The sequence below is a fragment of the Primulina tabacum genome, chromosome 10 (assembly GCF_025594145.1).
Source record: "Primulina tabacum isolate GXHZ01 chromosome 10, ASM2559414v2, whole genome shotgun sequence".
Classification (NCBI taxonomy): domain Eukaryota; kingdom Viridiplantae; phylum Streptophyta; class Magnoliopsida; order Lamiales; family Gesneriaceae; genus Primulina; species Primulina tabacum.
Genome location: NC_134559.1, coordinates 35,786,094 through 35,807,103, shown reverse-complemented (window position 1 = coordinate 35,807,103; position 21,010 = coordinate 35,786,094). Strand labels below are relative to the sequence as shown.

The window sequence follows — 21,010 nt, the reverse complement described above, 5'->3', positions numbered from 1 at the left end:
CTCGTGTCGCGACCGGTTACGTAAATTATGAATAAAAAAGTCGAAATAATTGTTTTTAATGAGTTAACCGTCTCCGGAGTAATCTGCGTCATACCCTTCCGCACAGAACCGGCTCAGGACAACAAAAATCGATTAATGTTCCCAGAAAATAGAAAAAAAATAAGAAGAAGGAAATAACGAATGTAAGGCTATTATTATGCCTGGGATACAATAAAATGGAACCGAAATCGAATTTCGAACTTCCTAAGCTGATTTCTCGAGGAAACGAAAGCTTAACAGAAGCGTTTAATCGCAAATTAGAGGGTCTTAGAGAAGGAATTCGGCTAAAATCTCGTCAGCTCATTGCGTAGTAATGAGTCTCGTCCGTTTGCCCGTTTACAATCAAATTAGCCTACAATTTTGTCCAAATCCGGCAGTGCCCGAGCTACTTTCATTTCACATGTCTTATCTGGTCTTGATCGATATTCAGATGATTTGAGCCGAAAATCGTCTGTCAACAAGTAATCAAAAATAGAAAAACACGAAAATGGTTGCAAAACGAGAACTTCCCAGGGGTTTCCCATCCTAGTACTGCTCTGGCCCAAGCACGCTTTACTTCGGAGTTCTGATGGGATCCGGTGCATTAGTGCTGGTATGATCGCACCGGACATTGAGTGGGATGTTTATTCTTATATCCCTGGAGTACGTGTGGAGCGGGCGGCGATGGACAACACGCGGCACTGCTCTCGCCCAATCATAACCATGAAGTTAAGCGTTCTGGCGCGATGGCAGAGGTAGGATGGGTGACCTCCCTGGGAAGACCTCGTGTCGCGACCGTTTACGTAAATTATGGATAAAACAGTCGAAATAATTGTTTTTAATGAGTTAACCGTCTCCGGAGTAATCTGCGTCATACCCTTCCGCACAGAACCGGCTCACGACAACAAATATCGATAAATGTTCCCAGAAAATAGAAAAAAAATAAGAAAAAGGAAATAACGAATGTAAAGCTATTATTATGCCTGGGATACGATAAAATGGAACCGGAATCGAATTTCGAACTTCCTAAGCGGATTTCATGATGAAACGAAAGCTTAACAGAAGCGTTAAATCGCAAATTAGAGGGTCTTAGAGAAGGAATTCGGCTAAAATCTCGTCAGCTCATTGCGTAATAATGAGTCTCGTCCGTTTGCCCGTTTACAATCAAATTAGCCTACAATTTTGTCCAAATCCGGCAGTGCCCGAGCTACTTTCATTTCACATGTCTTATCTGGTCCCGATCGAGATTCAGATGATTTGAGCCGAAAATCGTCTATCAACAAGTAATCAAAATAGAAAAACACAAAAAGGGTGCAACACGAGGACTTCCCAGGGGGTCACCGATCCTAGTACTGCTCTCACCCAAGCAAGCTTAACTTCGTAGTTCTGATGGGATCCGGTGCATTAGTGCCGGTATGATCGCACCCGACATTGAGTGGGATGTTTATTCTTATATCCCTCGAGTACGTGTGGAGCGGGCGGCGATGGACAACACGCGGCACTGCTCTCGCCCAATCATAACCATGAAGTTAAGCGTTCTGGCGCGATGGCAGAGGTAGGATGGGTGACCTCCCTGGGAAGACCTCGTGTCGCGACCGTTTACGTAAATTATGGATAAAACAGTCGAAATAATTGTTTTTAATGAGTTAACCGTCTCCGGAGTAATCTGCGTCATACCCTTCCGCACAGAACCGGCTCACGACAACAAATATCGATAAATGTTCCCAGAAAATAGAAAAAAATAAGAAGAAGAAAATAACGAATGTAAAGCTATTATTATGCCTGGGATACGATAAAATGGAACCGGAATCGAATTTCGAACTTCCTAAGCGGATTTCATGATGAAACGAAAGCTTAACAGAAGCGTTAAATCGCAAATTAGAGGGTCTTAGAGAAGGAATTCGGCTAAAATCTCGTCAGCTCATTGCGTAATAATGAGTCTCGTCCGTTTGCCCGTTTACAATCAAATTAGCCTACAATTTTGTCCAAATCCGGCAGTGCCCGAGCTACTTTCATTTCACATGTCTTATCTGGTCCCGATCGAGATTCAGATGATTTGAGCCGAAAATCGTCTATCAACAAGTAATCAAAAATAGAAAAACACGAAAAGGGTGCAACACGAGGACTTCCCAGGGGGTCACCCATCCTAGTACTGCTCTCACCCAAGCAAGCTTAACTTCGTAGTTCTGATGGGATCCGGTGCATTAGTGCCTGGTATGATCGCACCCGACATTGAGTGGGATGTTTATTCTTATATCCCTCGAGTACGTGTGGAGCGGGCGGCGATGGACAACACGCGGCACTGCTCTCGCCCAATCATAACCATGAAGTTAAGCGTTCTGGCGCGATGGCAGAGCTAGGATGGGTGACCTCCCTAGGAAGACCTCGTGTCGCGACCGGTTACGTAAATTATGATAAAACAGTCGAAATAATTGTTTTTAATGAGTTAACCGTCTCCGGAGTAATCTGCGTCATACCCTTCCGCACAGAACCGGCTCACGGACAACAAATATCGATAAATGTTCCCAGAAAATAGAAAAAAAAATAAGAAGAAGGAAATAACGAATGTAAAGCTATTATTATGCCTGGGATACGATAAAATGGAACCGGAATCGAATTTCGAACTTCCTAAGCGGATTTCTCGAGGAAACGAAAGCTTAACAGAAGCGTTAATCGCAAATTAGAGGGTCTTAGAGAAGGAATTCGGCTAAAATCTCGTCAGCTCATTGCGTAGTAATGAGTCTCGTCCGTTTGCCCGTTTACAATCAAATTAGCCTACAATTTTGTCCAAATCCGGCAGTGCCCGAGCTACTTTCATTTCACATGTCTTATCTGGTCTCGATCGAGATTCAGATGATTTGAGCCGAAAATCGTCTGTCAACAAGTAATCAAAAATAGAAAAACACGAAAAGGGTGCAACACGAGGACTTCCCAGGGGGTCACCCATCCTAGTACTGCTCTCGCCCAAGCACGCTTAACTTCGTAGTTCTGATGGGATCCGGTGCATTAGTGCTGGTATGATCGCACCCGACATTGAGTGGGATGTTTATTCTTATATCCCTCGAGTACGTGTGGAGCGGGCGGCGATGGACAACACGCGGCACTGCTCTCGCCCAATCATAACCATGAAGTTAAGCGTTCTGCGCGATGGCAGAGGTAGGATGGGTGACCTCCCTGGGAAGACCTCGTGTCGCGACCGTTTACGTAAATTATGGATAAAACAGTCGAAATAATTGTTTTTAATGAGTTAACCGTCTCCGGAGTAATCTGCGTCATACCCTTCCGCACAGAACCGGCTCACGACAACAAATATCGATAAATGTTCCCAGAAAATAGAAAAAAATAAGAAGAAGGAAATAACGAATGTAAAGCTATTATTATGCCTGGGATACGATAAAATGGAACCGGAATCGAATTTCGAACTTCCTAAGCGGATTTCATGATGAAACGAAAGCTTAACAGAAGCGTTAAATCGCAAATTAGAGGGTCTTAGAGAAGGAATTCGGCTAAAATCTCGTCAGCTCATTGCGTAATAATGAGTCTCGTCCGTTTGCCCGTTTACAATCAAATTAGCCTACAATTTTGTCCAAATCCGGCAGTGCCCGAGCTACTTTCATTTCACATGTCTTATCTGGTCCCGATCGAGATTCAGATGATTTGAGCCGAAAATCGTCTATCAACAAGTAATCAAAAATAGAAAAACACGAAAAGGGTGCAACACGAGGACTTCCCAGGGGGTCACCGATCCTAGTACTGCTCTCACCCAAGCAAGCTTAACTTCGTAGTTCTGATGGGATCCGGTGCATTAGTGCCGGTATGATCGCACCCGACATTGAGTGGGATGTTTATTCTTATATCCCTCGAGTACGTGTGGAGCGGGCGGCGATGGACAACACGCGGCACTGCTCTCGCCCAATCATAACCATGAAGTTAAGCGTTCTGGCGCGATGGCAGAGCTAGGATGGGTGACCTCCCTAGGAAGACCTCGTGTCGCGACCGGTTACGTAAATTATGAATAAAACAGTCGAAATAATTGTTTTTAATGAGTTAACCGTCTCCGGAGTAATCTGCGTCATACCCTTCCGCACAGAACCGGCTCAGGACAACAAAAATCGATTAATGTTCCCAGAAAATAGAAAAAAAATAAGAAGAAGGAAATAACGAATGTAAAGGCTATTATTATGCCTGGGATACGATAAAATGGAACCGGAATCGAATTTCGAACTTCCTAAGCGGATTTCTCGAGGAAACGAAAGCTTAACAGAAGCGTTTAATCGCAAATTAGAGGGTCTTAGAGAAGGAATTCGGCTAAAATCTCGTCAGCTCATTGCGTAGTAATGAGTCTCGTCCGTTTGCCCGTTTACAATCAAATTAGCCTACAATTTTGTCCAAATCCGGCAGTGCCCGAGCTACTTTCATTTCACATGTCTTATCTGGTCTCGATCGAAATTCAGATGATTTGAGCCGAAAATCGTCTGTCAACAAGTAATCAAAAATAGAAAAACACGAAAAGGGTGCAACACGAGGACTTCCCAGGGGGTCACCCATCCTAGTACTGCTCTCGGCCCAAGCACGCTTACTTCGGAGTTCTGATGGGATCCGGTGCATTAGTGCTGGTATGATCGCACCCGACATTGAGTGGGATGTTTATTCTTATATCCCTCGAGTACGTGTGGAGCGGGCGGCGATGGACAACACGCGGCACTGCTCTCGCCCAATCATAACCATGAAGTTAAGCGTTCTGGCGCGATGGCAGAGGTAGGATGGGTGACCTCCCTAGGAAGACCTCGTGTCGCGACCGTTTACGTAAATTATGATAAAACAGTCGAAATAATTGTTTTTAATGAGTTAACCGTCTCCGGAGTAATCTGCGTCATACCCTTCCGCACAGAACCGGCTCACGGACAACAAATATCGATAAATGTTCCCAGAAAATAGAAAAAAAATAAGAAGAAGGAAATAACGAATGTAAAGCTATTATTATGCCTGGGATACGATAAAATGGAACCGGAATCGAATTTCGAACTTCCTAAGCGGATTTCATGATGAAACGAAAGCTTAACAGAAGCGTTAAATCGCAAATTAGAGGGTCTTAGAGAAGGAATTCGGCTAAAATCTCGTCAGCTCATTGCGTAATAATGAGTCTCGTCCGTTTGCCCGTTTACAATCAAATTAGCCTACAATTTTGTCCAAATCCGGCAGTGCCCGAGCTACTTTCATTTCACATGTCTTATCTGGTCCCGATCGAGATTCAGATGATTTGAGCCGAAAATCGTCTATCAACAAGTAATCAAAAATAGAAAAACACGAAAAGGGTGCAACACGAGGACTTCCCAGGGGGTCACCCATCCTAGTACTGCTCTCACCCAAGCAAGCTTAACTTCGTAGTTCTGATGGGATCCGGTGCATTAGTGCCGGTATGATCGCACCCGACATTGAGTGGGATGTTTATTCTTATATCCCTCGAGTACGTGTGGAGCGGGCGGCGATGGACAACACGCGGCACTGCTCTCGCCCAATCATAACCATGAAGTTAAGCGTTCTGGCGCGATGGCAGAGGTAGGATGGGTGACCTCCCTGGGAAGACCTCGTGTCGCGACCGTTTACGTAAATTATGGATAAAACAGTCGAAATAATTGTTTTTAATGAGTTAACCGTCTCCGGAGTAATCTGCGTCATACCCTTCCGCACAGAACCGGCTCACGACAACAAATATCGATAAATGTTCCCAGAAAATAGAAAAAAAATAAGAAGAAGGAAATAACGAATGTAAAGCTATTATTATGCCTGGGATACGATAAAATGGAACCGGAATCGAATTTCGAACTTCCTAAGCGGATTTCATGATGAAACGAAAGCTTAACAGAAGCGTTAAATCGCAAATTAGAGGGTCTTAGAGAAGGAATTCGGCTAAAATCTCGTCAGCTCATTGCGTAATAATGAGTCTCGTCCGTTTGCCCGTTTACAATCAAATTAGCCTACAATTTTGTCCAAATCCGGCAGTGCCCGAGCTACTTTCATTTCACATGTCTTATCTGGTCCCGATCGAGATTCAGATGATTTGAGCCGAAAATCGTCTATCAACAAGTAATCAAAAATAGAAAAACACGAAAAGGGTGCAACACGAGGACTTCCCAGGGGGTCACCGATCCTAGTACTGCTCTCACCCAAGCAAGCTTAACTTCGTAGTTCTGATGGGATCCGGTGCATTAGTGCCTGGTATGATCGCACCCGACATTGAGTGGGATGTTTATTCTTATATCCCTCGAGTACGTGTGGAGCGGGCGGCGATGGACAACACGCGGCACTGCTCTCGCCCAATCATAACCATGAAGTTAAGCGTTCTGGCGCGATGGCAGAGGCTAGGATGGGTGACCTCCCTGGGAAGACCTCGTGTCGCGACCGTTACGTAAATTATGGAATAAAACAGTCGAAATAATTGTTTTTAATGAGTTAACCGTCTCCGGAGTAATCTGCGTCATACCCTTCCGCACAGAACCGGCTCACGACAACAAATATCGATTAAATGTTCCCAGAAAATAGAAAAAAAAATAAGAAGAAGGAAATAACGAATGTAAGCTATTATTATGCCTGGGATACGATAAAATGGAACCGGAATCGAATTTCGAACTTCCTAAGCGGATTTCTCGAGGAAACGAAAGCTTAACAGAAGCGTTTAATCGCAAATTAGAGGGTCTTAGAGAAGGAATTCGGCTAAAATCTCGTCAGCTCATTGCGTAGTAATGAGTCTCGTCCGTTTGCCCGTTTACAATCAAATTAGCCTACAATTTTGTCCAAATCCGGCAGTGCCCGAGCTACTTTCATTTCACATGTCTTATCTGGTCTCGATCGAAATTCAGATGATTTGAGCCGAAAATCGTCTGTCAACAAGTAATCAAAAATAGAAAAACACGAAAAGGGGTGCAACACGAGGACTTCATAGGGGGTCATCCATCCTAGTACTGCTCTCGCCCAAGCACGCTTAACTTCGGAGTTCTGATGGGATCCGGTGCATTAGTGCTGGTATGATCGCACCCGACATTGAGTGGGATGTTTATTCTTATATCCCTCGAGTACGTGTGGAGCGGGCGGCGATGGACAACACGCGGCACTGCTTTCGCGCAATCATAACCATGAAGTTAAGCGTTCTGGCGCGATGGCAGAGGTAGGATGGGTGACCTCCCTAGGAAGACCTCGTGTCGCGACCGGTTACGTAAATTATGAATAAAACAGTCGAAATAATTGTTTTTAATGAGTTAACCATCTCCGGAGTAATCTGCGTCATACCCTTCCGCACAGAACCGGCTCAGGACAACAAAAATCGATTAATGTTCCCAGAAAATAGAAAAAAAATAAGAAGAAGGAAATAACGAATGTAAGGCTATTATTATGCCTGGGATACGATAAAATGGAACCGGAATCGAATTTCGAACTTCCTAAGCGGATTTCATGATGAAACGAAAGCTTAACAGAAGCGTTAAATCGCAAATTAGAGGGTCTTAGAGAAGGAATTCGGCTAAAATCTCGTCAGCTCATTGCGTAATAATGAGTCTCGTCCGTTTGCCCGTTTACAATCAAATTAGCCTACAATTTTGTCCAAATCCGGCAGTGCCCGAGCTACTTTCATTTCACATGTCTTATCTGGTCCCGATCGAGATTCAGATGATTTGAGCCGAAAATCGTCTATCAACAAGTAATCAAAAATAGAAAAACACGAAAAGGGTGCAACACGAGGACTTCCCAGGGGGTCACCGATCCTAGTACTGCTCTCACCCAAGCAAGCTTAACTTCGTAGTTCTGATGGGATCCGGTGCATTAGTGCCGGTATGATCGCACCCGACATTGAGTGGGATGTTTATTCTTATATCCCTCGAGTACGTGTGGAGCGGGCGGCGATGGACAACACGCGGCACTGCTCTCGCCCAATCATAACCATGAAGTTAAGCGTTCTGGCGCGATGGCAGAGGTAGGATGGGTGACCTCCCTAGGAAGACCTCGTGTCGCGACCGTTTACGTAAATTATGGAATAAAACAGTCGAAATAATTGTTTTTAATGAGTTAACCGTCTCCGGAGTAATCTGCGTCATACCCTTCCGCACAGAACCGGCTCACGGACAACAAATATCGATAATGTTCCCAGAAAATAGAAAAAAAATAAGAAGAAGGAAATAACGAATGTAAGGCTATTATTATGCCTGGGATACGATAAAATGGAACCGGAATCGAATTTCGAACTTCCTAAGCGGATTTCATGATGAAACGAAAGCTTAACAGAAGCGTTAAATCGCAAATTAGAGGGTCTTAGAGAAGGAATTCGGCTAAAATCTCGTCAGCTCATTGCGTAATAATGAGTCTCGTCCGTTTGCCCGTTTACAATCAAATTAGCCTACAATTTTGTCCAAATCCGGCAGTGCCCGAGCTACTTTCATTTCACATGTCTTATCTGGTCCCGATCGAGATTCAGATGATTTGAGCCGAAAATCGTCTATCAACAAGTAATCAAAAATAGAAAAACACGAAAAGGGTGCAACACGAGGACTTCCCAGGGGGTCACCCATCCTAGTACTGCTCTCACCCAAGCAAGCTTAACTTCGTAGTTCTGATGGGATCCGGTGCATTAGTGCTGGTATGATCGCACCCGACATTGAGTGGGATGTTTATTCTTATATCCCTCGAGTACGTGTGGAGCGGGCGGCGATGGACAACACGCGGCACTGCTCTCGCCCAATCATAACCATGAAGTTAAGCGTTCTGGCGCGATGGCAGAGCTAGGATGGGTGACCTCCCTAGGAAGACCTCGTGTCGCGACCGGTTACGTAAATTATGGATAAAACAGTCGAAATAATTGTTTTTAATGAGTTAACCGTCTCCGGAGTAATCTGCGTCATACCCTTCCGCACAGAACCGGCTCAGGACAACAAAATCGATTAATGTTCCCAGAAAATAGAAAAAAAATAAGAAGAAGGAAATAACGAATGTAAGCTATTATTATGCCTGGGATACGATAAAATGGAACCGGAATCGAATTTCGAACTTCCTAAGCGGATTTCTCGATGAAACGAAAGCTTAACAGAAGCGTTTAAATCGCAAATTAGAGGGTCTTAGAGAAGGAATTCGGCTAAAATCTCGTCAGCTCATTGCGTAAGTAATGAGTCTCGTCCGTTTGCCCGTTTACAATCAAATTAGCCTACAATTTTGTCCAAATCCGGCAGTGCCCGAGCTACTTTCATTTCACATGTCTTATCTGGTCCCGATCGAGATTCAGATGATTTGAGCCGAAAATCGTCTATCAACAAGTAATCAAAAATAGAAAAACACGAAAAAGGGTGCAACACGAGGACTTCCCAGGGGGTCACCGATCCTAGTACTGCTCTCACCCAAGCAAGCTTAACTTCGTAGTTCTGATGGGATCCGGTGCATTAGTGCGGTATGATCGCACCCGACATTGAGTGGGATGTTTATTCTTATATCCCTCGAGTACGTGTGGAGCGGGCGGCGATGGACAACACGCGGCACTGCTCTCGCCCAATCATAACCATGAAGTTAAGCGTTCTGGCGCGATGGCAGAGGTAGGATGGGTGACCTCCCTGGAAGACCTCGTGTCGCGACCGTTTACGTAAATTATGGATAAAACAGTCGAAATAATTGTTTTTAATGAGTTAACCGTCTCCGGAGTAATCTGCGTCATACCCTTCCGCACAGAACCGGCTCACGACAACAAATATCGATAAATGTTCCCAGAAAATAGAAAAAAAATAAGAAGAAGGAAATAACGAATGTAAAGCTATTATTATGCCTGGGATACGATAAAATGGAACCGGAATCGAATTTCGAACTTCCTAAGCGGATTTCATGATGAAACGAAAGCTTAACAGAAGCGTTAAATCGCAAATTAGAGGGTCTTAGAGAAGGAATTCGGCTAAAATCTCGTCAGCTCATTGCGTAATAATGAGTCTCGTCCGTTTGCCCGTTTACAATCAAATTAGCCTACAATTTTGTCCAAATCCGGCAGTGCCCGAGCTACTTTCATTTCACATGTCTTATCTGGTCCCGATCGAGATTCAGATGATTTGAGCCGAAAATCGTCTATCAACAAGTGATCAAAAATAGAAAAACACGAAAAGGGTGCAACACGAGGACTTCCCAGGGGGTCACCGATCCTAGTACTGCTCTCACCCAAGCAAGCTTAACTTCGTAGTTCTGATGGGATCCGGTGCATTAGTGCCGGTATGATCGCACCCGACATTGAGTGGGATGTTTATTCTTATATCCCTCGAGTACGTGTGGAGCGGGCGGCGATGGACAACACGCGGCACTGCTCTCGCCCAATCATAACCATGAAGTTAAGCGTTCTGGCGCGATGGCAGAGCTAGGATGGGTGACCTCCCTAGGAAGACCTCGTGTCGCGACCGGTTACGTAAATTATGAATAAAACAGTCGAAATAATTGTTTTTAATGAGTTAACCGTCTCCGGAGTAATCTGCGTCATACCCTTCCGCACAGAACCGGCTCAGGACAACAAAAATCGATTAATGTTCCCAGAAAATAGAAAAAAAATAAGAAGAAGGAAATAACGAATGTAAGGCTATTATTATGCCTGGGATACGATAAAATGGAACCGGAATCGAATTTCGAACTTCCTAAGCGGATTTCATGATGAAACGAAAGCTTAACAGAAGCGTTAAATCGCAAATTAGAGGGTCTTAGAGAAGGAATTCGGCTAAAATCTCGTCAGCTCATTGCGTAATAATGAGTCTCGTCCGTTTGCCCGTTTACAATCAAATTAGCCTACAATTTTGTCCAAATCCGGCAGTGCCCGAGCTACTTTCATTTCACATGTCTTATCTGGTCTCGATCGAGATTCAGATGATTTGAGCCGAAAATCGTCTATCAACAAGTAATCAAAAATAGAAAAACACGAAAAGGGTGCAACACGAGGACTTCCCAGGGGGTCACCGATCCTAGTACTGCTCTCACCCAAGCAAGCTTAACTTCGTAGTTCTGATGGGATCCGGTGCATTAGTGCTGGTATGATCGCACCCGACATTGAGTGGGATGTTTATTCTTATATCCCTCGAGTACGTGTGGAGCGGGCGGCGATGGACAACACGCGGCACTGCTCTCGCCCAATCATAACCATGAAGTTAAGCGTTCTGGCGCGATGGCAGAGGTAGGATGGGTGACCTCCCTGGGAAGACCTCGTGTCGCGACCGTTTACGTAAATTATGGATAAAACAGTCGAAATAATTGTTTTTAATGAGTTAACCGTCTCCGGAGTAATCTGCGTCATACCCTTCCGCACAGAACCGGCTCACGGACAACAAATATCGATAATGTTCCCAGAAAATAGAAAAAAAATAAGAAGAAGGAAATAACGAATGTAAGGCTATTATTATGCCTGGGATACGATAAAATGGAACCGGAATCGAATTTCGAACTTCCTAAGCGGATTTCATGATGAAACGAAAGCTTAACAGAAGCGTTAAATCGCAAATTAGAGGGTCTTAGAGAAGGAATTCGGCTAAAATCTCGTCAGCTCATTGCGTAATAATGAGTCTCGTCCGTTTGCCCGTTTACAATCAAATTAGCCTACAATTTTGTCCAAATCCGGCAGTGCCCGAGCTACTTTCATTTCACATGTCTTATCTGGTCCCGATCGAGATTCAGATGATTTGAGCCGAAAATCGTCTATCAACAAGTAATCAAAAATAGAAAAACACGAAAAGGGTGCAACACGAGGACTTCCCAGGGGGTCACCCATCCTAGTACTGCTCTCACCCAAGCAAGCTTAACTTCGTAGTTCTGATGGGATCCGGTGCATTAGTGCTGGTATGATCGCACCCGACATTGAGTGGGATGTTTATTCTTATATCCCTCGAGTACGTGTGGAGCGGGCGGCGATGGACAACACGCGGCACTGCTCTCGCCCAATCATAACCATGAAGTTAAGCGTTCTGGCGCGATGGCAGAGGTAGGATGGGTGACCTCCCTAGGAAGACCTCGTGTCGCGACCGTTTACGTAAATTATGGATAAAACAGTCGAAATAATTGTTTTTAATGAGTTAACCGTCTCCGGAGTAATCTGCGTCATACCCTTCCGCACAGAACCGGCTCACGACAACAAATATCGATAAATGTTCCCAGAAAATAGAAAAAAAATAAGAAGAAGGAAATAACGAATGTAAGCTATTATTATGCCTGGGATACGATAAAATGGAACCGGAATCGAATTTCGAACTTCCTAAGCGGATTTCATGATGAAACGAAAGCTTAACAGAAGCGTTTAATCGCAAATTAGAGGGTCTTAGAGAAGAAATTCGGCTAAAATCTCGTCAGCTCATTGCGTAATAATGAGTCTCGTCCGTTTGCCCGTTTACAATCAAATTAGCCTACAATTTTGTCCAAATCCGGCAGTGCCCGAGCTACTTTCATTTCACATGTCTTATCTGGTCCCGATCGAGATTCAGATGATTTGAGCCGAAAATCGTCTATCAACAAGTAATCAAAAATAGAAAAACACGAAAAGGGTGCAACACGAGGACTTCCCAGGGGGTCACCCATCCTAGTACTGCTCTCACCCAAGCAAGCTTAACTTCGTAGTTCTGATGGGATCCGGTGCATTAGTGCTGTATGATCGCACCCGACATTGAGTGGGATGTTTATTCTTATATCCCTCGAGTACGTGTGGAGCGGGCGGCGATGGACAACACGCGGCACTGCTCTCGCCCAATCATAACCATGAAGTTAAGCGTTCTGGCGCGATGGCAGAGGTAGGATGGGTGACCTCCCTAGGGAAGATCTCGTGTCGCGACCGGTTACGTAAATTATGGATAAAACAGTCGAAATAATTGTTTTTAATGAGTTAACCGTCTCCGGAGTAATCTGCGTCATACCCTTCCGCACAGAACCGGCTCACGACAACAAATATCGATAATGTTCCCAGAAAATAGAAAAAAAATAAGAAGAAGGAAATAACGAATGTAAAGCTATTATTATGCCTGGGATACGATAAAATGGAACCGGAATCGAATTTCGAACTTCCTAAGCGGATTTCATGATGAAACGAAAGCTTAACAGAAGCGTTAAATCGCAAATTAGAGGGTCTTAGAGAAGGAATTCGGCTAAAATCTCGTCAGCTCATTGCGTAATAATGAGTCTCGTCCGTTTGCCCGTTTACAATCAAATTAGCCTACAATTTTGTCCAAATCCGGCAGTGCCCGAGCTACTTTCATTTCACATGTCTTATCTGGTCCGATCGAGATTCAGATGATTTGAGCCGAAAATCGTCTATCAACAAGTGATCAAAAATAGAAAAACACGAAAAGGGTGCAACACGAGGACTTCCCAGGGGGTCACCGATCCTAGTACTGCTCTCACCCAAGCAAGCTTAACTTCGTAGTTCTGATGGGATCCGGTGCATTAGTGCCGGTATGATCGCACCCGACATTGAGTGGGATGTTTATTCTTATATCCCTCGAGTACGTGTGGAGCGGGCGGCGATGGACAACACGCGGCACTGCTCTCGCCCAATCATAACCATGAAGTTAAGCGTTCTGGCGCGATGGCAGAGCTAGGATGGGTGACCTCCCTAGGAAGACCTCGTGTCGCGACCGGTTACGTAAATTATGAATAAAAAAGTCGAAATAATTGTTTTTAATGAGTTAACCATCTCCGGAGTAATCTGCGTCATACCCTTCCGCACAGAACCGGCTCAGGACAACAAAATCGATTAATGTTCCCAGAAAATAGAAAAAAAATAAGAAGAAGGAAATAACGAATGTAAGGCTATTATTATGCCTGGGATACGATAAAATGGAACCGGAATCGAATTTCGAACTTCCTAAGCTGATTTCTCGAGGAAACGAAAGCTTAACAGAAGCGTTTAATCGCAAATTAGAGAGTCTTAGAGAAGGAATTCGGCTAAAATCTCGTCAGCTCATTGCGTAGTAATGAGTCTCGTCCGTTTGCCCGTTTACAATCAAATTAGCCTACAATTTTGTCCAAATCCGGCAGTGCCCGAGCTACTTTCATTTCACATGTCTTATCTGGTCCTGATCGAAATTCAGATGATTTGAGCCGAAAATCGTCTGTCAACAAGTAATCAAAAATAGAAAAACACGAAAATGGTTGCAACACGAGAACTTCCCAGGGGGTCACCATCCTAGTACTGCTCTGGCCCAAGCACGCTTTACTTCGGAGTTCTGATGGGATCCGGTGCATTAGTGCTGGTATGATCGCAACCGACATTGAGTGGGATGTTTATTCTTATATCCCTCGAGTACGTGTGGAGCGGGCGGCGATGGACAACACGCGGCACTGCTCTCGCCCAATCATAACCATGAAGTTAAGCGTTCTGGCGCGATGGCAGAGGTAGGATGGGTGACCTCCCTGGGAAGATCCTCGTGTCGCGACCGTTTACGTAAATTATGGATAAAACAGTCGAAATAATTGTTTTTAATGAGTTAACCGTCTCCGGAGTAATCTGCGTCATACCCTTCCGCACAGAACCGGCTCACGACAACAAATATCGATAAATGTTCCCAGAAAATAGAAAAAAATAAGAAGAAGGAAATAACGAATGTAAAGCTATTATTATGCCTGGGATACGATAAAATGGAACCGGAATCGAATTTCGAACTTCCTAAGCGGATTTCATGATGAAACGAAAGCTTAACAGAAGCGTTAAATCGCAAATTAGAGGGTCTTAGAAAAGGAATTCGGCTAAAATCTCGTCAGCTCATTGCGTAATAATGAGTCTCGTCCGTTTGCCCGTTTACAATCAAATTAGCCTACAATTTTGTCCAAATCCGGCAGTGCCCGAGCTACTTTCATTTTACATGTCTTATCTGATCCCGATCGAGATTCAGATGATTTGAGCCGAAAATCGTCTATCAACAAGTAATCAAAAATAGAAAAACACGAAAAGGGTGCAACACGAGGACTTCCCAGGGGGTCACCGATCCTAGTACTGCTCTCACCCAAGCAAGCTTAACTTCGTAGTTCTGATGGGATCCGGTGCATTAGTGCTGGTATGATCGCACCCGACATTGAGTGGGATGTTTATTCTTATATCCCTCGAGTACGTGTGGAGCGGGCGGCGATGGACAACACGCGGCACTGCTCTCGCCCAATCATAACCATGAAGTTAAGCGTTCTGGCGCGATGGCAAAGCTAGGATGGGTGACCTCCCTAGGAAGACCTCGTGTCGCGACCGGTTACGTAAATTATGGATAAAACAGTCGAAATAATTGTTTTTAATGAGTTAACCGTCTCCGGAGTAATCTGCGTCATACCCTTCCGCACAGAACCGGCTCAGGACAACAAAAATCGATTAATGTTCCCAGAAAATAGAAAAAAAATAAGAAGAAGGAAATAACGAATGTAAGGCTATTATTATGCCTGGGATACGATAAAATGGAACCGGAATCGAATTTCGAACTTCCTAAGCTGATTTCTCGAGGAAACGAAAGCTTAACAGAAGCGTTTAATCGCAAATTAGAGAGTCTTAGAGAAGGAATTCGGCTAAAATCTCATCAGCTCATTGCGTAGTAATGAGTCTCGTCCGTTTGCCCGTTTACAATCAAATTAGCCTACAATTTTGTCCAAATCCGGCAGTGCCCGAGCTACTTTCATTTCACATGTCTTATCTGATCACGATCGAGATTCAGATGATTTGAGCCGAAAATCGTCTATCAACAAGTGATCAAAAATAGAAAAACACGAAAAAGGTTGCAACACGAGAACTTCCCAGGGGGTCACCCATCCTAGTACTGCTCTCGCCCAAGCACGCTTACTTCGGAGTTCTGATGGGATCCGGTGCATTAGTGCTGGTATGATCGCACCCGACATTGAGTGGGATGTTTATTCTTATATCCCTCGAGTACGTGTGGAGCGGGCGGCGATGGACAACACGCGGCACTGCTCTCGCCCAATCATAACCATGAAGTTAAGCGTTCTGGCGCGATGGCAGAGGTAGGATGGGTGACCTCCCTGGGAAGATCTCGTGTCGCGACCGTTTACGTAAATTATGGATAAAACAGTCGAAATAATTGTTTTTAATGAGTTAACCGTCTCCGGAGTAATCTGCGTCATACCCTTCCGCACAGAACCGGCTCACGACAACAAATATCGATAAATGTTCCCAGAAAATAGAAAAAAAATAAGAAAAAGGAAATAACGAATGTAAAGCTATTATTATGCCTGGGATACGATAAAATGGAACCGGAATCGAATTTCGAACTTCCTAAGAGGATTTCATGATGAAACGAAAGCTTAACAGAAGCGTTAAATCGCAAATTAGAGGGTCTTAGAGAAGGAATTCGGCTAAAATCTCGTCAGCTCATTGCGTAATAATGAGTCTCGTCCGTTTGCCCGTTTACAATCAAATTAGCCTACAATTTTGTCCAAATCCGGCAGTGCCCGAGCTACTTTCATTTCACATGTCTTATCTGGTCCCGATCGAGATTCAGATGATTTGAGCCGAAAATCGTCTATCAACAAGTGATCAAAAATAGAAAAACACGAAAAGGGTGCAACACGAGGACTTCCCAGGGGGTCACCGATCCTAGTACTGCTCTCACCCAAGCAAGCTTAACTTCGTAGTTCTGATGAGATCCGGTGCATTAGTGCCGGTATGATCGCACCCGACATTGAGTGGGATGTTTATTCTTATATCCCTCGAGTACGTGTGGAGCGGGCGGCGATGGACAACACGCGGCACTGCTCTCGCCCAATCATAACCATGAAGTTAAGCGTTCTGGCGCGATGGCAGAGCTAGGATGGGTGACCGCCCTAGGAAGACCTCGTGTCGCGACCGGTTACGTAAATTATGAATAAAAAAGTCGAAATAATTTTTTTTAATGAGTTAACCGTCTCCGGAGTAATCTGCGTCATACCCTTCCGCACAGAACCGGCTCAGGACAACAAAATTCGATTAATGTTCCAGGAAAATAGAAAAAAAAATAAGAAGAAGGAAATAACGAATGTAAGGCTATTATTATGCCTGGGATACGATAAAATGGAACCGGAATCGAATTTCGAACTTCCTAAGCTGATTTCTCGAGGAAACGAAAGCTTAACAGAAGCTTTTAATCGCAAATTAGAGGGTCTTAGAGAAGGAATTCGGCTAAAATCTCGTCAGCTCATTGCGTAGTAATGAGTCTCGTCCGTTTGCCCGTTTACAATCAAATTAGCCTACAATTTTGTCCAAATCCGGCAGTGCCCGAGCTACTTTCATTTCACATGTCTTATCTGGTCTTGATCGAAATTCAGATGATTTGAGCCGAAAATCGTCTGTCAACAAGTAATCAAAAATAGAAAAACACGAAAATGGTTGCAACACGAGAACTTCCCAGGGGGTCACCCATCCTAGTACTGCTCTGGCCCAAGCACGCTTTACTTCGGAGTTCTGATGGGATCCGGTGCATTAGTGCTGGTATGATTGCACCCGACATTGATTGGGATGTTTATTCTTATATCCCTCGAGTACGTGTGGAGCGGGCGGCGATGGACAACACGCGGAACTGCTCTCGCCCAATCATAACCATGAAGTTAAGCGTTCTGGCGCGATGGCAGAGGTAGGATGGGTGACCTCCCTGGGAAGATCTCGTGTCGCGATCGTTTACGTAAATTATGGATAAAACAGTCGAAATAATTGTTTTTAATGAGTTAACCGTCTCCGGAGTAATCTGCGTCATACCCTTCCGCACAGAACCGGCTCACGACAACAAATATCGATAAATATTCCCAGAAAATAGAAAAAAAATAAGAAAAAGGAAATAACGAATGTAAAGCTATTATTATGCCTCGGATACGATAAAATGGAACCGGAATCGAATTTCGAACTTCCTAAGCGGATTTCATGATGAAACGAAAGCTTAACAGAAGCGTTAAATCGCAAATTAGAGGGTCTTAGAGAAGAAATTCCGCTAAAATCTCGTCAGCTCATTGCGTAATAATGAGTCTTGTCCGTTTGCCCGTTTACAATCAAATTAGCCTACAATTTTGTCCAAATCCGGCAGTGCCCGAGCTACTTTCATTTCACATGTCTTATCTGGTCCCGATCGAGATTCAGATGATTTGAGCCGAAAATCGTCTATCAACAAGTAATCAAAAATAGAAAAACACGAAAAGGGTGCAACACGAGGACTTCCCAGGGGGTCACCCATCCTAGTACTGCTCTCACCCAAGCAAGCTTAACTTCGTAGTTCTGATGGGATCCGGTGCATTAGAGCTGGTATGATCGCACCCGACATTGAGTGGGATGTTTATTCTTATATCCCTCGAGTACGTGTGGAGCGGGCGGCGATGGACAACACGCGGCACTGCTCTCGCCCAATCATAACCATGAAGTTATGCGTTCTGGCGCGATGGCAGAGGTAGGATGGGTGACCTCCCTGGGAAGATCTCGTGTCGCGACCAGGTTAACTCATTAAAAACAATTATTTCGACTGTTTTATCCATAATTTACGTAAACGAGATTTTAGCCGAATTTCTTCTCTAAGACCCTCTAATTTGCGATTTAACGCTTCTGTTAAGCTTTCGTTTCATCATGAAATCCGCTTAGGAAGTTCGAAATTCGATTCCGGTTCCATTTTATCGTATCCCAGGCATAATAATAGCTTTACATTCGTTATTTCCTTCTTCTTTTTTTTTTCTATTTTCTGGGAACATTTATCGATATTTGTTGTCGTGAGCCGGTTCTGTGCGGAAGGGTATGACGCAGATTACTCCGGAGATAAAAATATTAGGTTTTTTAATTATGAGTCCTAGTGGTGTATATATAGAGTGAGACTCATAATCTAATTAGGAGTTCCTCTCCACAGGTACTCTAATAATTTCATTATATTTAAACTCCCATATAATTAATATATAATGTATTTATTAACCTTTAATAATAAATTATATAATAATATTATATACACATATTTTATAGCACCATATAAAATATATACATGTATATGTATATTAAACTAAATAACCATTATTTAATCTATTAACTAACTCCTTGGTTAATTTAATTTTAGACTATTCTAGAATGTTTATGAGAATTTGTGCATGTTAGTAATCACCACTACTAGCACAACCATTTAATTAGTAAATTCCAAATTCACTAAAAAAATGATTCTGAACTCATTATAACCTCGATCGACGTTCCGAGAGCGCCGATGTATTAAGGATAAAAATATTGTTCATATAATGAAAATTGAAAATTTCGAAAATCAAAATTTTCACTTACCATATTAGGCAGCTACTAGTTTTAGTGAACTTCTTCACAAAACAGGCAGTTCCACTCTCCTTCCTTATCTAGCAATCATGCTAACTTCCATTTCTTCCATCATATGGAATCAGCTTATAAACTCCTTTATAAGCTTCTTGTTTGAACTCCATCAAACTATATTCGTCAAATTTCAACTCCTTGAAATTTGACTATCTCAACGGGAACATAGAATTTGATACTTGTGTGACCCTCAATGGTTTAGGGATACAGCTAGATGTGGGTTCACATCTCCATGTGATTCAGAATAACATTTATTTTTATTCGAGTTTACCTTAGTTAACCCCATTCTTTTCATCAACTCTCTGATCAAGAATGTCAGAACTCATTTCTGATTGCACCCACCGGATCATGGTAAGAGCATCTAGGAGCATCGTCCCATGATCCCCTAGGTATCACTGGTAGTGTCTGCAAGAAACTTTAGTCATGGTTAGCGTACAGTACGGTCCCTTCAACACATATATCCCGATCGAATCTGCAGCCATTGTTATATCGAGAGTTGCATATGAATTCGATAACGATGCGATTTATCTTTGAGTACTAATAGTGGCATGATATGTGCAACAAAGAACATCTTTTCCCAAAGAACATTTCTTGCTCTGGCCAGAGACTCCTTCCACTGTTAACTCATCAGATCACATAGAATATCTTCACCCGTAAGCGAACGGTGAATCCTCGACTACAATGCATTTGCTCCTACGTATTTCGAAACTACACCAAACCTCTCTACCTGTGACCCTCAATGGAGTCGGTAAACGGATCAAAGTACATTCTAGTACGAATAGCCTCTACATTTTCTCGGGTCAAAGGACTAATGTTGTACAACTATAATTGCGGACTATTCCACTCAATAAGTGGGAATCACTTGAATAGTCCGAGGGAGGGTTGTTCAGTGCATCATCATATGATCACCCATCTATGTGAATGGACATCTCCATGCCCTTACCAATGAAAGACGATGTTTACTACACATATGCTAGTCTCGAGCTCGAACGACTTTTATCCTTGTTTTAGGAGGCTGATTCGACTAGGAACCTGTTTGAATATACGGTACACTTCCTAATGAGTTCTATGACCTTATGTTGGGACGCAGACCTCATGGTACCTATTGTATATTCAAGGACTTTTTCTATGCATCTTGCATGAGTATACAAATAAAGTATAATGACATAATTGAATGAAATCGTAAAATATTATTATAATAAAGATTGTTTTACATTAGAGTCAATAAAACCCGAGCCACAAGTTGGCTTGCCGAGCACCTACTCTAACATCCATATCGAGTATGATGTCAAATTCAGGCATAGGAAGTACAATAAAATCTGCCCGAATCACATCTTTAAATAAACGAAGCTCCAGATTCTTCACAATACTAGTCGTGATCATTTGGTCACCGGAAGGAATAGAAACATTTAAACCCAATCCTATATCCTCAGGAATAATATTCAGTTGCTTAACGAAAGTCTTGGATATGAAAGAGTGTGTAGCTCCCGAATCTAGCAGTGCGTAGGTAGCTACACCTAGAATGAATATCTTCCCTACGGCGAAAACATTTTAGATTATTCGTGTTGAAGCTTAAGGAATTTGTATCATTAATTTCCCAATAATTTCACGAAGAAGATTGATTGGATTCTAATGTTCCTAGGAAAATTCATAGTTTCCCACTTAATTTATGATTAATTACAATTTTACCCTTCAATTCTTTTTATTCCCTAG

The 21,010-nt window shown here is 43.3% G+C and overlaps 22 non-coding genes and 1 pseudogene across 22 annotated transcripts; all 23 read right to left on the bottom strand.

Annotated features, from left to right (window-relative positions):
- Positions 1-527: 527 nt before the first annotated feature.
- Positions 528-645, bottom strand: LOC142509770 (5S ribosomal RNA). The gene has a single exon (XR_012807925.1). It is a non-coding gene; the product is annotated as a 5S ribosomal RNA (ribosomal RNA).
- A 681-nt stretch (positions 646-1,326) lies between these two features.
- On the bottom strand, positions 1,327-1,445 carry LOC142508389 (5S ribosomal RNA). Its single transcript, XR_012806603.1, has one exon. It is a non-coding gene; the product is annotated as a 5S ribosomal RNA (ribosomal RNA).
- Positions 1,446-2,126: 681 nt separating this feature from the next.
- LOC142507533 (5S ribosomal RNA) lies at positions 2,127-2,246 on the bottom strand. The gene has a single exon (XR_012805788.1). It is a non-coding gene; the product is annotated as a 5S ribosomal RNA (ribosomal RNA).
- Positions 2,247-2,928: 682 nt separating this feature from the next.
- LOC142513238 (5S ribosomal RNA) lies at positions 2,929-3,047 on the bottom strand. Its single transcript, XR_012809196.1, has one exon. It is a non-coding gene; the product is annotated as a 5S ribosomal RNA (ribosomal RNA).
- Positions 3,048-3,727: 680 nt separating this feature from the next.
- LOC142508387 (5S ribosomal RNA) lies at positions 3,728-3,846 on the bottom strand. Its single transcript, XR_012806601.1, has one exon. It is a non-coding gene; the product is annotated as a 5S ribosomal RNA (ribosomal RNA).
- A 683-nt stretch (positions 3,847-4,529) lies between these two features.
- On the bottom strand, positions 4,530-4,648 carry LOC142516469 (5S ribosomal RNA). Its single transcript, XR_012812262.1, has one exon. It is a non-coding gene; the product is annotated as a 5S ribosomal RNA (ribosomal RNA).
- A 682-nt stretch (positions 4,649-5,330) lies between these two features.
- LOC142516331 (5S ribosomal RNA) lies at positions 5,331-5,449 on the bottom strand. The gene has a single exon (XR_012812132.1). It is a non-coding gene; the product is annotated as a 5S ribosomal RNA (ribosomal RNA).
- Positions 5,450-6,131: 682 nt separating this feature from the next.
- Positions 6,132-6,251, bottom strand: LOC142510333 (5S ribosomal RNA). Its single transcript, XR_012808452.1, has one exon. It is a non-coding gene; the product is annotated as a 5S ribosomal RNA (ribosomal RNA).
- A 685-nt stretch (positions 6,252-6,936) lies between these two features.
- LOC142513444 (5S ribosomal RNA) lies at positions 6,937-7,055 on the bottom strand. The gene has a single exon (XR_012809391.1). It is a non-coding gene; the product is annotated as a 5S ribosomal RNA (ribosomal RNA).
- Positions 7,056-7,737: 682 nt separating this feature from the next.
- LOC142508386 (5S ribosomal RNA) lies at positions 7,738-7,856 on the bottom strand. The gene has a single exon (XR_012806600.1). It is a non-coding gene; the product is annotated as a 5S ribosomal RNA (ribosomal RNA).
- A 683-nt stretch (positions 7,857-8,539) lies between these two features.
- LOC142516203 (5S ribosomal RNA) lies at positions 8,540-8,658 on the bottom strand. Its single transcript, XR_012812010.1, has one exon. It is a non-coding gene; the product is annotated as a 5S ribosomal RNA (ribosomal RNA).
- Positions 8,659-9,341: 683 nt separating this feature from the next.
- Positions 9,342-9,459, bottom strand: LOC142510995 (5S ribosomal RNA; annotated as a pseudogene).
- A 681-nt stretch (positions 9,460-10,140) lies between these two features.
- LOC142508385 (5S ribosomal RNA) lies at positions 10,141-10,259 on the bottom strand. The gene has a single exon (XR_012806599.1). It is a non-coding gene; the product is annotated as a 5S ribosomal RNA (ribosomal RNA).
- Positions 10,260-10,941: 682 nt separating this feature from the next.
- LOC142508252 (5S ribosomal RNA) lies at positions 10,942-11,060 on the bottom strand. Its single transcript, XR_012806475.1, has one exon. It is a non-coding gene; the product is annotated as a 5S ribosomal RNA (ribosomal RNA).
- A 682-nt stretch (positions 11,061-11,742) lies between these two features.
- LOC142516202 (5S ribosomal RNA) lies at positions 11,743-11,861 on the bottom strand. Its single transcript, XR_012812009.1, has one exon. It is a non-coding gene; the product is annotated as a 5S ribosomal RNA (ribosomal RNA).
- Positions 11,862-12,542: 681 nt separating this feature from the next.
- Positions 12,543-12,660, bottom strand: LOC142509444 (5S ribosomal RNA). Its single transcript, XR_012807618.1, has one exon. It is a non-coding gene; the product is annotated as a 5S ribosomal RNA (ribosomal RNA).
- A 681-nt stretch (positions 12,661-13,341) lies between these two features.
- On the bottom strand, positions 13,342-13,460 carry LOC142508384 (5S ribosomal RNA). Its single transcript, XR_012806598.1, has one exon. It is a non-coding gene; the product is annotated as a 5S ribosomal RNA (ribosomal RNA).
- A 682-nt stretch (positions 13,461-14,142) lies between these two features.
- On the bottom strand, positions 14,143-14,260 carry LOC142516047 (5S ribosomal RNA). The gene has a single exon (XR_012811862.1). It is a non-coding gene; the product is annotated as a 5S ribosomal RNA (ribosomal RNA).
- Positions 14,261-14,942: 682 nt separating this feature from the next.
- LOC142508251 (5S ribosomal RNA) lies at positions 14,943-15,061 on the bottom strand. Its single transcript, XR_012806474.1, has one exon. It is a non-coding gene; the product is annotated as a 5S ribosomal RNA (ribosomal RNA).
- Positions 15,062-15,744: 683 nt separating this feature from the next.
- Positions 15,745-15,862, bottom strand: LOC142514716 (5S ribosomal RNA). The gene has a single exon (XR_012810597.1). It is a non-coding gene; the product is annotated as a 5S ribosomal RNA (ribosomal RNA).
- A 682-nt stretch (positions 15,863-16,544) lies between these two features.
- LOC142509130 (5S ribosomal RNA) lies at positions 16,545-16,663 on the bottom strand. Its single transcript, XR_012807317.1, has one exon. It is a non-coding gene; the product is annotated as a 5S ribosomal RNA (ribosomal RNA).
- Positions 16,664-17,347: 684 nt separating this feature from the next.
- Positions 17,348-17,466, bottom strand: LOC142514767 (5S ribosomal RNA). Its single transcript, XR_012810644.1, has one exon. It is a non-coding gene; the product is annotated as a 5S ribosomal RNA (ribosomal RNA).
- Positions 17,467-18,148: 682 nt separating this feature from the next.
- On the bottom strand, positions 18,149-18,267 carry LOC142506516 (5S ribosomal RNA). Its single transcript, XR_012804805.1, has one exon. It is a non-coding gene; the product is annotated as a 5S ribosomal RNA (ribosomal RNA).
- Positions 18,268-21,010: the final 2,743 nt, after the last annotated feature.